The sequence below is a fragment of the Mus pahari genome, chromosome 5 (assembly GCF_900095145.1).
Source record: "Mus pahari chromosome 5, PAHARI_EIJ_v1.1, whole genome shotgun sequence".
NCBI classification, from domain to species: Eukaryota; Metazoa; Chordata; class Mammalia; order Rodentia; family Muridae; genus Mus; species Mus pahari.
This window is the reverse complement of record NC_034594.1, coordinates 57,246,369-57,257,162: the sequence shown is the minus strand read 5'-3', so window position 1 is coordinate 57,257,162 and position 10,794 is coordinate 57,246,369.

Genomic DNA, 10,794 nt, shown 5'->3' with positions numbered 1-10,794 from the left:
AAGAGAACATAAAGGATCCTTACCCAAACCTATCTGACCTGTTGGCTCTGGAAGGTAGAGAAGAAATGGCAATACCTGGAAGGTAACCCAGTCTAAATATATTTGAAACAGAAACAAGTTTGCGATTTGCTTTAACAAAAACCAACAACCCCCCCCCAAAGAAAAAGCAAAACCAATAAATGAAGTGTCTTTAACTTTTCAGTGAATCCTCCCAAAATACCCAATATAGTCAATGAATACCACACTGCTCCCCAACATATAACCTTTACAAAGTTTATGTTTTTACATTTTTATTTTTTATACTTTTCTTTACTATGCCTTCTTTAGCCTAATGATAAGCATGCTTCCATAATACTTGGCTGGTTTTTAAGCTGTGGGGTTTTTATCAGCCTGTTTACTATAAACTTCTTTACATCTTAAGCATTTACCTCTTTTGTGACTGGCATTATACCAACACTGTTTTCTTTTACAAGCTCTCTATTCTACCCTTCACACAATATGAAACAATTTACACACACACACACACACACACACACACACATACACATATCTTTTCTCAACTTTGAAAGTAAAGTAAAATCAGTACCACATAAAACCAAATGAGGAGCAATTTGAATTAGGAGAATCTATCGAACAGACTATGCAGGGAATTCAAACAGAACTTAAGAGACATGGGAGCACTTGCAAATCTTTTACCAACTCTGAGCATCAGAATTTGCACTTCAACTTTTCAACTAAAATCTCCTCTATCCCTCCCCCCATACCCCCAGGTACCTTTTCCTAATCCCAGTACCTAGACTCTGACCGTTTCTCAGACCCCATCCTTTCTCCAGTTCCAAGTTACCACTATCAGCAGGGAGTTTTCCCCAGTGGAGACCCAAGGCTGGCAAATTCTGTTCAATGGATGGAGATGCACACGGTTTTAGGACCCTTCACCATTTTAAAGATTCTTCAGCTGGGTCTCCAAGGAGTTTTCCAAAGTCGCAGATAAAGGAGATGGTGTCTAAGTCTCCATTTCCTTTCTCTTAGCTTTTTCTTCTCCAAATAAGAAGGGATTTCCAAGAATAGCAAGTGGGGATGGCTTGGATGCGTGTCCGTTCAGTTTCTCCGCTTGGAGGCAATCTCCTTTGGTCATTTGGGGAAGCATTTTCAGTTTGGAAAGTGGGTAGAGTTTCAAAGTAGAACCCATTTTCGGACATCTATTTCCTGAAAGCTATTAACATCTTTTCCAAGTTCTTTGCTGACTTGGACCTAAAACAGATTTGGCAGAGAAAGGGCACACTTAACTTTAGAACCTGAGATCTAGTGTGGTTTTATTTGTATGCTGTTGGTATTCTGGTTTTTCTCTGTCTCTCAAAGCAATAGAAAACTAATATGCATTAACATCAGTAAGCAAACCAATGGTATCCAGAATGGAGGATTATGAATTGCATTAATTAAAAGTGGCATTTGAGAGTGGGCGACTCTGCTGTCTCCAGATAGCTTCTACAGAGGGGATTGTCCACATGACTGTCATAAGCAGTGAAGCATGTCAACACTCATCGAAAGATTCCGTACTAGTCATAATCCATATGTTGTCATCGCGAACATATTTAATATCATCATGATATTAAAGTACTTTTACAACATCTTCAAGATAGACCTGTCCATCATCCAAACTTCTCTTGAAGGTTTGTTAGCTTAGATGCTAGATGGCCCCTAAAACACTGTCCCAGTCCAGAAGACCAACATCAGGCCTGCCTACTCCATCCGGCTTGTGTTCCAACAGCTAAATTTTCTTACTTTATTTTTTTTTCTAAACTCTTAAATGTTCCATGAAACACACTACTGAGTCATGTGCAGTCAATGAGACCAGGAGCATGGTGAAACTATAAACTCGGAGAATAGAAGACACTTATCAAAAAGCAACATTGGTTGGCTTGTAAAGTCATTTATAAGGCTTGGCCCATGACAAGGTGCTGGGAAAGACCTCATAAAAAGTAGGGAGGGCTTGAAATGAAGCAACTAATTGAAAATATCCAAGTTCAGGCAAACTCCCTTGAGGAAACCACTTATGTAATGTGATTTATGGGGTTCTGGGAAAGGTCAAAAATACCAAAAATGCTACCTACCCTCATCTGCCTCCCACAGCCCTTAAATTCCCCCATTATTTCATTCTTCCCTCAGTCTTCACATTTATTGAAATTTTAAAATATGACCACCACTGACACATTAGCCTGAGCTATATATAAAGTCACATGCCATCGGACAGGCTAGTTGCTGTCAGCAAAACTCCATGAGAGGAAACGCATGGATGGTGAGGAGATAAAGGGTGATTAAGCCAGGTCTAGAACCTCTGAAGGACGAATTCCACTGAGAGGGACCTTTAGTAATAAGGCAGAGGAAAAACTAAAGCAAGTCAAGGAGGATAAAAAGGCAAAGTAAACTAATATCTGACACATAGCTACTATCAATCATGCCGGAGATGCCAATGGATTTCACATTTATTCTCTTATCTCATATTCAGAATCACCAACTAGTTACATATTGTAGTTGCTGGGTTTTCTAGCTTACAAAACTATGGGCTTGGGTGGGAATAACAAATTTGGCAAACCTAGCAAACTAAAACAGAAATGTAGCCCCATAGCTCTTCATCTCAGAGCCTAGACATGATTCTGTAGTCTAAGACAATTTCTTTCCTAGAAGGTCCTTATTTTCTGAACTCTCTAAAATATCCAGCACAGTGCCTTACTCTTTACTATACAGATTCTTGGGGAAAAAAAGATAGAGAAACCAGGGACTGGAAAGATGCCTCAATAGTTAAGAGCACTGGCTGCTCTGGCAGAAAATGGAGGTTTGCTTTCGACTGCCTGCATAGTGCCCCATAACTGTCTGTAACCTAGACAAAGGCTCCAAGGGATCAGAAGTTTACTTCTGACCTCTGCAAGCAATAGGTATACACGTGAGACAAAGACATACATGCAGGCAAATCACTCATACAGATAAAATAAAAATTAACCAATCTTTCACAATAAAAATGGAATAGATAAGCCAAAAGCCAAAGTTGTCTACTTTATAGTTTTACTTTAAAGTAGTGATTTTTAAATTCTGCTTTTCACCATGTAAACTTACCCTCAAGAGTATGATTAAGCACAAATCCAGTCTACTCACCATGAAAGCCACAATGGCCTTTGGCAGAGCCACATGACTACCAAGTAAAAGATTCAAAGCCACTACAAAAAAAGTTGTGAGCAAACATGCTACGAGTAATAAAATACTAATGACCCAAAGGTACATGAAGAACTCCAGCATCTCCAGCAGCAGGAAGATACAAGCTGAAACATCACTACAAGATCATTCCACTCTACAACATAGATGAGCTTAACAGTCATGCTAGATTAACACAGCCAACACTGGACATTCTTAAGCATGGTAAGAAGCATGCAGTATGGCTATAGACACATCAAAATGTAATTTGGCATTTTCATCTGAGATGGAAGCAGAATACAATGTGACCTAGTATTATATTATTATTGTTATTATTATTATTATTATTATTCTCCTAGGTAGTTAGCAATGAGAAACAAAATCATATATTTCCATCAAGACTTGTACATCAACACCTTTATCAACAATTATAAATGCCCCAAACTATATATATATACCAAAGGAACAAGTACAGGAACAAACAAACTCCAAAGTTCCACAAATGAGATCTTTTTTTTTTTTTTTACTTATAAAGTAAAAAGATTTATTTAATAACCTTTCCAGGGATTTGAAGTCCAGATTCAGTGATGCCACAGTTCGGACATCACAAATGAGATCTTAATCAGCAATGAACATGAAAAGTAACTGATGGACTCAACAATAAGGATGAATTTTGAAAATATACTGCATAGGAAAAGAAGTAAGACTGTGTGCAAGTTCAACTACAGATACAGTGCAAGAGTCCAGGAAAGAAAGACATAATCCACTGAGGTTACAACAAGATCCGTGACGCAATAGGAATCAGGACGTGGTGTGAAAACAGACCTCAGAGGGTACTGTGCTTCAAGGCAATGGTGGAGCTCTGTATCTTGGTTAAGATAACAGTCGATTTAGCATAGACGTTTGTCAAAGCCCAAAGAACATTCCCATAAGATGTGTGCTTTGTACCTCTACAGGGTCAGTTTTAAAACAGACCCAGGAATTGTTAAGACACAGCTGGGTTTCGGGGACCTTTTTCCTATTCAGTCTTTTATCTCTTCTGGCTTCTAATTCAACTCTGTCCTTCTCTAGAGCCCCATGAAGGATGGCAACCCCATCTGTCCTGCAAACTTTGAGCCGACTTCATTACAAAAATACCCCAGGACTGGTGCCAGAGCTAATGAGTATCTTAGACCACTTGGAAGAAGAAAGGATATTTTTGGCTGTGGGTAATTGAACTTCACTTCAAATTAGAATCTGAGCTGTTATTTTCTCTGTACTGGATCCAAATCACTCAAATTCCTGAAATTTGTCCATAGTTGCTCCCTACCTGATGCCAAGATGTCCTAATGAAAAGTGAAATATTAAGCCAGCTTTGTGTGTTTTTTTATCCTAAAATCTAAAGGCTCAGTCAGCTCTTTGGCAGGCCAGCTGAACAGTCTATTGATGCTCTCACTGTGGACTGGGAAGCCTCAGAACCATGCAGATGTGCTTATCTGCAGATGGTGGGATTCTACACATAAGAGACCCTGAAGTCTCCACTGGAAAGCTTTTTAAACTCATAAGCAAAACGGCAGGATACAAAATTAGCTCAGTAGCTTTTCTTTATAACAATGATAAGCATACCAAGGAAGACAACAGAGAAGCAACCCCATTCACTATTATCTCAACAGAATAAAATATGTTGGAAGAAGCGTAAGCAAGGAAATAAAAGAAATCTACAATGGGAAATTTAAAACACTAAGAGAGAAATGGAAGAAGATGCTGGATGATAGAAAGATCCCCCATGCATATAGTTTGGAGGAGTTAATGCTGTGAAAATGCGCCATAACCCAAACAATTTATACTCTAAATACAATCTCCATCAAAACACCAATACCATTTTTCACAGAGATAGAAAAAAGTCTTAAAATTTATTTGGAAGCACAAAAAACCCTGAATAGTGAAAGCAATTCCAATGACCCAAAAGCATAAGGCTGACCTGATAACTGATTTTAAGATATATATACATATATACATATATATGTTGTGTAAGTGTGTATATGTATGTATTTATGTATGTATGTATGTATTGCATAGCCACAGTAACAGAAACAGCATGATTTTGGCATAGAACCAGACAGAAAGATCAATGGAACAAAGAAAGTGATTCGTATAGAAACCCGCACATCTACAACAATCTGATTTTTGGCAGAGATACTAAAAATATTCAGGGTGAAAAGATAACCTCTTTAACTAATAATGCTGAAAATGGATAGCCACAGACAAGAAAATGAACCTGGATCCTTATCTCTCACGTTACACACACACACACACACACACACACACACACACACTAATCGCCTCAAATGGATCAGAGACAGTAAAATTATCCCTGAAACTCTAACATTGCTAGAGAAAAATGAAATCAAGATAAACAAATAGGTATGGTTTTCTTTAATAGGCCTCCAATCACTCATGAAATGTGACCAACAGTCAACACGTGGGACATCATGAAATAAAAAAATAAAAGTCTGTGCTGCAAAGGAAACAGTTACATGAAGAGGCAGCTTTCAGAATGGAGGGAAATCTTTGCCAGCTATGTATCTGGCAGAGGAATAATATCTAGACTACACAGAGAACTCAAAAAACTTAAGCTACCCAATAAAGATAAATGGACTAAGAAACTGAGCAGAAAGTACTCAAAAGAGGAAATGCAAGTGGCCAGTAAATATTGTTCAATATCTTAATGGGCTGTGCCTTAGTTATGGTTTCACTGTTGTAAAAACACACCATGATCATGGAAACTCTTATCAAAGAAAACATTCCTTTGAGTCTGGTTCACAGTTTCAGAGGTTCATTCCATTACCATCATGGCAGGAAGCATGGAAGTATGCAGGTAGACATGGTGCTGGAGGAGCTGAGAGTTCTACATTTTGATCCACAGGCAGCAGAAGACTGTGTCTCACAGTAGCTTGAGCATATATGAGACCTCAAAGCCCACCTCCACAGTGATGACACACTTCCTCCAAAATGGCCACACCAACTTCAACAAGGCTACACCTCCTAATACTACCACTCCCTATGGACCAAGCATTCCAGCACATGAGTCTATGGGGTCCATTCCTATTAAAACCACTAAGGACCATTGTCCTAGTTTACTTTCTATTCTTGTGCTCAAAAACAGCTTGAGAAGGAAAGGGTTTTGTTTTGTTTTTTTTTTCATCATACATTTCTAGGTAAATTTCTAGGTAACAGTTTTGGCAGGAACTCAAGCAGAACAGGAACCTGGAGGCAGGAACTGAAGTGGTAGCAACAGAAAACTGCAATTTATTGGCTTGCTCCCTATAGTTTATTCAGTTTGCTTTCTCACACAACCCAGGACCACATATCCAGAGGTGGCACTACTCACAATGGGCCTGGTCTTCCTGATCAATCATCAATCAAGAAAATGCTCCACAGACTTTCCTACAGGCCAATCTGGTGGGTGCCTTTTCTCAATGAGGTTCTCTTTTTCCCAAATGACTTGAGTGTATATCAAGTTGTCCAACAAACATGCTGAGCATCACAGAAATGCACATCAAATGACTCTGAGGTGGAAACTTCATCCCAACCAGAATCATCAAGATCAACAGACATTAGTGAGGATGTGGGGAAGAGGGACAACTTACACACTGTCAGTGTGAGTGTAATGTGGCAGAAAACCATTCTGGAGGCTTCAGAGAAACTAGAATTAGAACTTGCGGACAACCAAGATAGCCCACTCCAGGGCTCCACGCCCTTCTGTGGGGATTCTTGTGCATCGGTGTTCTCTTGCAATAACAAAGAAATGGAATCTAACTGGATGTCCATCAACAAATGAAAATGTAGTCTACCCAACTCTGCAAATTCAGCTAGAATAAGCCAGATCAGTCACTGTTCCTCATCCACAATGGCAGTTAGGATTACCTCATCAGAAGTTGGGGGATTTAAGAACAAGTGGTAAAAATGAGCTAAAGAGTTAGGGTAAAAAGACTCCAAAGAAAAGTAATCAATTTTTTTCTTAACCAAAATCCAAAATAAAAAATTTCTTGGGACTCTTGGCAACCTCATCCTTGCCAGAGACTAAATATGCCAAAAATGTGTTGGGGACCCTAATCTCTAATCTGGTTCCTAAATAATTCTAGGGTTAGATTTCCAGAGGAAATAGTAATAAAATAGCAGGAAAGTCCTGTTAAGATACAACTGCTAGTGAAGAGAACAGTACTTCATAGGCCAGGTCAATCACTTGGTCAAGAGACCTCCCCATAGGAATGTGGGCTTTCAATAAACCATGCCTAAGCTATCAGTTGTAACAATGATTTACTTTTACTAGAAACTTCAAATGACTGACATACGCTGGCTAAGTCTGGGGGAAAGTATGAGGGAAAAAAGCAGTTAGGCCAGCAAGGACTCTTAATTCCTGGATTTTGCCTTTGCAATGATTAGTCAATCACATCAGATTGTGAAGTTGAGCTCCCACCAATAGGATGAGAAGCATCATGACCTATACCAGAGCTAATAAAATAGTAGAGAGAGAGAAAGAGAGAGACAGAGACAGAGACAGAGACACACAGAGAGACAGAGAGACTAAGAGACAGAGAGATAGAGAAAGAAGGAGAAGAAAGCATGTGGTACATATACACTGTGAAATTATATTCAGCTACTGAGGAAAAGTGAAATTATAAAATTTGAAGAAACAATGTATAGAACTGGAAAATAGTATATCAAGTGAGGTATCCCAGGCAGAGAATGGCATGTTCTCTTTCATGTGTGGGTCCTAGCTTCTAATTCTTATATGTTTGTATTTAATAGGAGTGAGTATTGTAGGGTCCCAAGAAACTAAAAAGGGACCCATGAGAGAGAGCAAAAGAGGCCTTAAAGGAGAGAAATGGGAGAATCATTCATACAGGATCCTTCAAACAACCCACAAGGGAATCTTGGGGATGGGAGGATTTAAGGAGAAATAGGGATCAGGAGAAGGAATAGAGGAAATGATGTGTGAAAGGCCAACCAAAACAGTATTAGGAAAGTGCCATCCAGAAGACTGATACTTAGTAAACTGTTTCTTAAGTTCAAAAGAATTGCAGAGATATGTTCTATAGTAAAATTCCTTCCAACATCCACTCCTTCCCCCAAGGTTCTACTGACAAACCAAAGCACAGGTTCATTCTGAATAACCATTGACTTTACTGGACTCCCTTATAGAACAGAGATGAAGGGTGATTTACAAGGATGTGAGTGTTCCTCTCCCAACAACTCCACCTGAAAAGCTTTACCCAAAAAAGATGAGGGCTTTGCCATCTCTGTATAGATGAACCCACCCACAAGTCTCCCCTGACTTATATTCTCTAGTTTCTTCTAGAGTCCAAATACAATTAAGGCAAAGTTGCACACACCAGGTGCTAAAAAGAAGCTTTACACTTAAGTAAGGGTCTCTCGGCCCCCTCACACCTTCATGGGGGAGTCCAAACAGCCAACAAACCCAGCTGGAATAATCTTTTGCAACGGAGTGTAGCTCCATGTTCCGAGATAGTGGTTGCTTAGAGAATAGCCACTTGGAGAATGGTCTTCTACTGAAATCAAAACACAAAGACCCAGGATCCTTCATTACTGATAAAGTAGAATCCAGGGCAGTAAAATAATAGAATTTTATATTATAGAGGAATTCCCTTGTAGTTTTATTTCTGTTGTGATAAAACATACTGACCAAATAAGAAAAAAAAAAAAAGTAGGTGAGGATAATCTCATTTGCTTACAAGTCCAGGTATGGCCCGTGATTGCAGGGAAAGAACAGGAGCTGGCCATACCACATCTACAGTCAAGAGCAGAGAAAGGTGAATGTACCAATGCTACCTGCTTGCTTGCTTCACTCTTATATCTGCAGGGCCCAGTCTAGGAAATGGTGCTGATTTTCTCTGTATCAGTAGACAATCAAAACAATCTCCCAGAAGACTGAAAGAAGCTGAGGAGAAGGGCCATGCTGTAAGAGGACCAGCAGTCTCAATTGATCTGGACCCCCAAGATCTCTCAAACACTGGACCACCAAACAGACAGCATACACCAGCTTATATGAGGCCCCCAACACACATACAGTAGAGGACTGCCGGGTCTGTGTTCATTCAGAGATGATGCACCTAACCCTCAAGAGACTGGAGGCCCCAGGGAGTTTAGAGGTCAGGGAGTTTGGGGTGTGGGGTGGGGACATCCATATGAAGACAAGGGGTTGGAGAGGGGGTATGGGAGGTGGAACAGTCAGAGGGTGGATGGGGGTGGGGGGAATAAAACATGGAGTGTAAAAATAATTTTAAATTAGTTTTTAAAAAGACAATCTCCCATAGACATGCCTACACGACAACTTGATCTAGAAAAGCCCTCCCTAAGAGTCTCCGTCCAGATGATTTTTAGGTTATGTCAAGTTGACAGTGAAAACTAACCAGCACAGATTCTATCCAACTGCCTTTGTTTACAAGTGTCTAAAATGAGATAATGTCTACCCATCTGCGAGGACCGGGCTCAGTCAGCCTCTCTCAATCTGTGGAAATTAGGGGTTTCAGCAGGTGGGCATAGAGTTGGTGAGAAAGGGTGACAAACGGACACAGGCACAAGGGAGTGCTGTATCTGGATGTAATTTTTTCCCAAGCAAACACCAGGCTTTTAATACATAAGAAAAACAAGAAGGCTAGGCGAGTACATCCCCAAGGTACACTGGTTCTTAACACAAAACAAAGAAAATGTATACATAAAAATGGCGAGAGCCAGGCCTTGTTTACAACTGAGAATAGGAATGACCCTAATTAAGATCAGCTAAACACAGGAGCCAGGTAAATGCTCTGATACAATGCTAGTCTATTGTTAAACCCACCACCAGGGGTTCTTTAGTAAACACCTGATTGTGCTATTCCTCTGGGCCTAGTGAAAAAACCTGCACCAGGGGAATTCTGTTCTACTAACCCTTTCATGAATAATACTACAACCCACCTATTTCCTAGGCCATTGTGTATTTGTGTTTGGGTGTGACTCGGCTATTGTCCTACGTAATTACTATGTAGACTAGCCCTGAGCTTTCTATCTCTATTCAAGTAAATTGTAATGCCTGATTATTTTTCACTGTCTCTGCTAGAAGTAAATTTGAGTGTTACTGAATAGCTGACATTCTTACTGAATTCCAAGCTCAGGGTCGGCTCAAGGACTTTCTAGGAACCATTGGAACACTGGCAAAGGCTTAGGTATATGTCAAAATCAATCCTTTAGGCACTTATAATAAAACAATACTGAAAGAGAGCACACAGATCCATACACCAGACTAACTCAGGAACAGGGTTTGAGTATATGGGCTATGGGAATGCCAAGTTTCCAGGAGGCTGAGTTTCCTTCCAGGCTTTCTAAACCTGTAATGCAAGTCACTACTGGAGTGGATGTAGCACCCATTATTTAGAAACGTCTTTAAAATGTTTTTATTAATTCTTTGAGAACTCTATACAATGTGCTTTGGCCACATCTATGCTCAACTAGTATCCCTAATTCCTACCAGATCCATCCGTCCCACCTTCCTACTCACCCAACTTCATGTTATCTCTCTCTCTCTCTCTCTCTCTCTCTCTCTCTCTCTCTCTCTCTCTCTCTCTCTCT